Raw genomic sequence first — 6,455 nt, forward strand, 5'->3', positions numbered from 1 at the left:
CACTGCAAAATTAATGAAAAAACGATGAGATGAGACCTTTAATTACACAAATTGCCCAACATATGCAAATTAGCATCCGACAGTTTCTGCATGCTGGGGACCCATACTATATATTTCTATCATAAAACTTTGGTGTACTCAACATTTCCGGGTTCACCTTTCTGTCTACTAGACTATAAAGACACACACAGAGAATGATAATGTTAGTGGGCTCTTGTTTTATTGGTAGTTTTTCTGACTTGACATTACAGATAACCTGAGACAAACTGCAGGGTAAAACCTGCCTTGTGCTCAGGTGAATCAACAGGTAATTTGTGGATCAGTAGTTTCCACCTCTTTATGCAATGATGGAGGAGGATGAGGACACCACCTTTCCATCAACCACCTCTTCCACCACTGTCACCACTCTGGTACGTGTGGTGGATACGGACACTGCTGCTGCTGCCGCCGCCTCTGCTGCTGCTGCTTTCTCTGCTGCCGCCTCTGCTGCTGCTGCTTTCTCTGCTGCTGCTGCTTTCTCTGCTGCCGCCTCTGCTGCTGCTGCTTTCTCTGCTGCCGCCTCTGCTGCTGCGATTGCCTCTGCTGCTGCCGCCGCCTCTGCTGCTGCTGCTTTCTCTGCTGCCGCCTCTGCTGCTGCGATTGCCTCTGCTGCTGCCGCCGCCTCTGCTGCTGCTGCTTTCTCTGCTGCCGCCTCTGCTGCTGCTGCTTTCTCTGCTGCGGCTGCTGCTGCGGATGCCTCTGCCGCTGCCGATACCGAATATGATGCCGATAATGATGTTGATGATGATGAAGACGATATGGTTCTGGCAGAGAGAAGAGAGACAGTGGTCACCAAGATTGTACTGATATTGAGTTTAATCAACTGTAATTAATTTAAAATGAGGTTGGTTCGGGGCGCTGTGGCAGGTTTGAATCGGACCTGCGGTCATGTTCCAATCCCACCCCATCTCTCTCACCCACTCACTTCCTGTCTATCTTCACTGTTCTGTCGGAATAAAGGCAAAGGCACGTGGTTGTCTACTTATGAGTACGAAGAGGCCGCGTATGCGTCTCCGTCGAGCAGTCTTCTGTACTCGGCGATCTCCAGCTCCAGTCTGGTCTTGATGTCCAGCAGGATGGAGTATTCGTAGCCCTGGCGCTCAAGGTCTCCGCGGAGGGCACCAAGCTGTTCCTCCAGGCTGCTCACCTGTACCTGGAAGCCGCCCAGCATGCTCGCGTAGCGGGTCTGTGTCTCTGTCAGGGTGCCTTCCATGGAGGCTTTCTAAGATGCAAACATAAGAAAACAAGTCAATAAGTCATAAAAGATTCGTTGCATCCCACATTATAAATATCAATAACATTGCTGTTATTAATAATCTTGCATATTCTGTAACCATTGCAAACCCATTGATATTGGATTGTCTACTGCAGGGATTCCCAAACTGTGGTACGCGTACCCCCGGTGGTACGCGAGCTGCTTCTACGGGGGACGCGAGATGAAAAGGGCTATGGCGGACAGGTGTAAAATGAAAATTTTAAATGTTTTGTAATTAATTCATGAATAAATACATTATTTCGAATCAGGTCATAATGATATGGAAACATGAAATTAAAGGATATCCTTTATAAACTCTGTATGTGTTCATCAAAAAAAAGGGCAGCTTATTAAACATGACGCCTGGAACAGCTAATAGAATGCGTTACTTTTGAATGCGTTGGATGGTCCGTGGGGGGAAAGTTTCGCGGATATAACAGGTTTTTGAAAACAACAAAAACAGAAAGGAGGGAAGGAGCAAAGCTAGGAGTTATTTCAGATGGGCAAGAAAGGTAACATTAAGCTAGGCTTTACATTTAACAAACTAAAGGTAGCCTAAGTTTAGCCATAGGCTGTATAGCCTAAAGTTGTCCAAACGAATACATCCTTGTCATGCGTTGTAGGCCTATTGTAAGATATTGTATGTGGATGTGGTTAGGCTACTATGCAAGCTAATTTTCATAACTTTTTAACTGACCAAATGCACGCACATAAAACCGGGAAACGGACAAATATTGTCAACGTGGGGGGGGGGGGGGTAATTTTCTATACCGACACTGTGGTGACCCAATAACAGCCCTTATCAGGCCCCACCCCTCCCATTTTGGCTCAGAGCCAATTCTGTGAACGCATCAAAATTCAAAAAACATCTACTGATGTCCCGCGCATCCTCAGTGGCAGTTGAGTGACAAACATTAAGCAACAGACTGAAACACAGTCAAGACACTAGTCGTCTCATAGCAACAGACTGAAACACAGTCAAGACACTAGTCGTCTCATAGCCACTGCTGATCTGAAACACAGTCAAGACACTAGTCGTCTCATAGCAACAGACTGAAACACAGTCAAGACACTAGTCGTCTCATAGCCACTGCTGATCTGAAACACAGTCAAGACACTAGTCGTCTCATAGCCACTGCTGATCTGAAACACAGTCAAGACACTAGTCGTCTCATAGCCACTGTTGATTTGGTTGGTCTGCACATGGGTCTACATGCATTCTGTAACAGCTTGCTTACAGCTGTCGAAATACTACTTCTGGTGTGTGCCGTTGTTGATGCTCCTGATTGGTGGAATCGCAGGGTATATGACAAAGCCTCAGTGCCTGCTGAAGAAGCAGCTGAAGAGATGTAAGAGATGTAAGCTTTAACAAAGGGATATATATTTTTAGCCGAAAAGGGCTTATAATCACTAGAAATTAGAAATATGTATTGCAAATTACTTTCAATTTTCTCACAGAGGAGTATGTCCCTTAATTTCTGGCTTTTCAACACAATGTTTTCACCTCTCTTCACTCCATTCCCATTTGCATCCCTCAATATGTGTTTCCTTTGTTTTAGTGCTGGCGCTCAGGATTGTGTTGCTGGGGAAAAGTGAAAAGAAAAAAATGAATCTTGGAAATCAAGGTTTTCAAGTTCAGAAACAACCAAACAGCAATGCATCACCACAATTTCTGGAGAGTGGAGAGGGAGATCTGTAACAGTAGTAAAAACACCAGACGTCTTCAGTTGCCCTGAGCAAACAGTGAGAAGAGAGATTAAAATGTGTACAAATCTGTGCTCCCCGGGACCCCATGTTCTGCTGCTGTTGGTGAAGCCCTCACAGTTTGATACAGAGAACAAAGAACGACTGGACTTCATCTTGAGTTTGTTTAGTCAAGGTGGTTTTAAACACTCAGTGGTCATCATGACACGCCAGGAGCGTGAGACAATGTTGGTGAAGACGTTACAACATGTTTGAGGGTAATAATAATCTGTTAATGGATATTATTGAGAGCCTTGTGCATCAAAACAACAGATCCTTCCTCACCTTCACTGAAGAGTCCATAAGTTCAAAGTCTGAACACATCAAATCAGCCTTAAATCTGGTCCTGTGTGGAAGGAGAGGAGCAGGGAAGACCTCAGCAGCTTAAGCCATTTTAGGCTTGGCGGAGCTTCATTCAGTCTCCAGCTCACCAATATGTGGTAAATATCAGGGAGAGGCGTTTGGACGCTGGGTTTCCCTGGTGGAGCTGCCAGCCTTGTATGGAAAACCCCAGGTGGCAATGATGGACGAATCATTTAGGTGTAACTCCCTCTGTGATCCTGAGGGCATCCATGCCTTCATCCTGGTTCTACCTGTGGGTCCCCTCACTGATGACGATAAGGCAGTTACAGACCATCCAGAACACATTCGGCTCTCAAGTCAATGACTTCACCGTGATTCTGTTCACGGCGGAGTCAGATCCTAAAGCTCAAGCTGTTGTTAACTTTGTGGAAAAAAACAAGGACATGCAAAAACTCTGTCAAAGTTGTGGAGGAAGAAATGTTGTTCTCAACATCAAGGACCCACAGCAGGTCCCTGAGCTATTTGATGATGTTGATAAAATGAGATCCCTCAAGGACAAACCAAGTACCTATACAAGTAACACATTTGCACGTGCCCAAATAGAAAAGATGACACAGCTAGAGAATGTCATCACCAAGCAACAGGCTGAAATTGAGAACCTGACAAAGAAAGGTGTGGTCTCTGGTAAGTATTTCACTCTTCTATTGGAGCCATTTTATTTTAAGCTGATTTTCTAAACCCAAAGTTAATACTTTGAATAACTCCTGCTGTTTTGATAAACCAGGTGATGATGTGAAACAGACCTCAGAGTGTCTCAGGATTGTGCTGATTGGGAAGACTGGAAGTGGAAAGAGCTCTTCAGGAAACACCATTCTAGGCAGAGATAAGTTTGTAGCTGAATCAAGTCCTGTGAATCAACATCCGTCACAAAATGTTGTAAGAAAGAACAGTGTTAAGTGGACAGTCGTTCAGTTGTTGTAGTCGATACTCCTGGACTGTTTGACAATACCTTATCTCGGGATGAAGTCATTGAGGAGTTGGTAAAGTGTATCGGTCTTTTGTCTCCAGGACCACATGTTTTCCTCTTGGTGTTACAGATTGGCCGATTTACACCAGAAGAGAAGGAGACATTACAACTAATCAAGGAAATATTTGGAAAGAATTCTGAAAAATTCACCATCATTCTTTTCACAAGAGGAGATACACTTAAGCGTGAGAAGCGGACCATTCAAGAATACATTGAAAAAAAAGGTGACGATTCCTGCAAAAAGCTTATTGCTGATTGTGGAGGACGATGCCATGTGTTTAATAACTATGAAGATAACGATGAAGTTAAACACACACAAGTCAGCGAGTTGATAACCCAGATTGAGACAATGGTGAAGAACAATGGAGGCAGCTGCTACAGCAATGAGATGTTCCAGGAGGCTGAGGCTGCAATACAGAAGAAAATGGAGATGATCTTACAAGAGAAGGAAGAAGAGATGCTGAGAGAGAGAGTAGAACTTGAAAGAAAACATCAGGAGGAAATGGAAGCAATGAAAATAAGACTCGAGGAACAGACTGCAAAAACTGAACAGGAGAGAAAATTGAAAGACAGACAACTTCAGGAAAAGGAAGAAAACATTGAAAAGGAGAAAATGGAAAGAAAGAAAGAAAAAGAAAAGAGAGAAGAAGAGGACAGGAAGAGAAAACACCAGGAAAAACACAAGCGTCAGGAGTGGGAACAAAAACTGGCTGCTTTGGAGAAAACAATAAAACTTGAAACAGAGGAAAAAGACACCATTGACAGGGAAGTGGAGCAGAGCAGAGAAGAGATGAGAAAGCAGAGAGAGGCCTGGGAGGAGAAACAAAAAGAATGGTGGGACAAACGAAGTCAAGAAGACGAACAGAGACGACAGGAGGTGAAAGAAAAACTTAAAAAAGCTTCAAGAAGATTATAAGCAAGAAAGAGACAAGAAAAGAGGAAGATCGAATCAGAAGGGAACAAGAGGAGATAGAGAGAAAAGAATTAGAGGAAAAGTATGAGAAGAAACTTAAAGAAATGAAAGAGAAAATGAAGAAATGTGAGGAGGCCAGAAAACAAGCTGAAGAACTTAATGAATTCAAAGAGAAATACATCAAAGACTTTGCAGCTCTGATAGATAAACACATGGAGGAAATGAAATACATGAAGCTTAAGCATGTGAGAGAAATGGAAGAGACTGAAGAGTTAAATAAAAAACAGTACAATTTGTTGGGTGAACTCTCAAGCCACAAAGAAAAATATCTCAAAGAACAAATTGAAGACTTGAAGAGAAAGCAGGAGCAAGAACTTGAAGATCTGAAAAAACAGTACCAGAGCAAATGTATCATCCTCTGATTATGATTGTCTGCCTGAACTGTTCTCCTTACCTACAGTAGTGCTTAGTGCTTCATCCGTGTACACTGAACTACAAGAATCATCAACATCCAGTTAATGCACTAATTAAATTGTCTCTTGATTTCTGCTGCCATGATGAGCAGACGTACACACATGATGTACACACAGAAGAACCTACACAGCTTATATACACAAACACAAACAGCCACCTACACACCTTACATACACAAACAGCACCTACACACCTTACATACACAAACACAAACAGCACCTACACACCTTACATACACAAACAGCACCTACACACCTTACATACACAAACAGCACCTACACACCTTACATACACAAACACAAACAGCACCTACACACCTTACATACACAAACAGCACCTACACACCTTACATACACAAACACAAACAGCACCTACACACCTTACATACACAAACACAAACAGCACCTACACACCTTACATACACAAACACAAACAGCACCTACACACCTTACAAACACAAACAGCCACCTGCCTTATAATTTGATCCATTTTCTGCAAGGATGTAATTGCCCTCAACATGCAGCAGGGGGCAATCAATACATGGTTGGCAGCACATCCTTCAGCTTTTTCTGCTGAACCAGAGTGACTTCTGCATCCTGTACCTACCACAGATACATGGGATGAGGACGAGCCTGTACATGTATGAGAAGCTCTAGCCTCATGGAAACCTGATTTTTACCTGAGGCTTCATGGACAAAACA

At 43.3% G+C, this 6,455-nt stretch overlaps 1 pseudogene; it reads left to right on the forward strand.

The window, feature by feature from the left end:
* Positions 1-3,055: 3,055 nt before the first annotated feature.
* On the forward strand, positions 3,056-5,702 carry LOC143102262 (GTPase IMAP family member 8-like; annotated as a pseudogene).
* The last annotated feature ends 753 nt before the right edge of the window (positions 5,703-6,455 follow it).

This window comes from Alosa pseudoharengus, unplaced genomic scaffold (genome assembly GCF_046254945.1).
Source record: "Alosa pseudoharengus isolate Yale_2024_CS ecotype anadromous, Long Island Sound unplaced genomic scaffold, YU_APseudo_1.1 YU_APseudo_1.1_scf_4, whole genome shotgun sequence".
NCBI lineage: Eukaryota > Metazoa > Chordata > Actinopteri > Clupeiformes > Clupeidae > Alosa > Alosa pseudoharengus.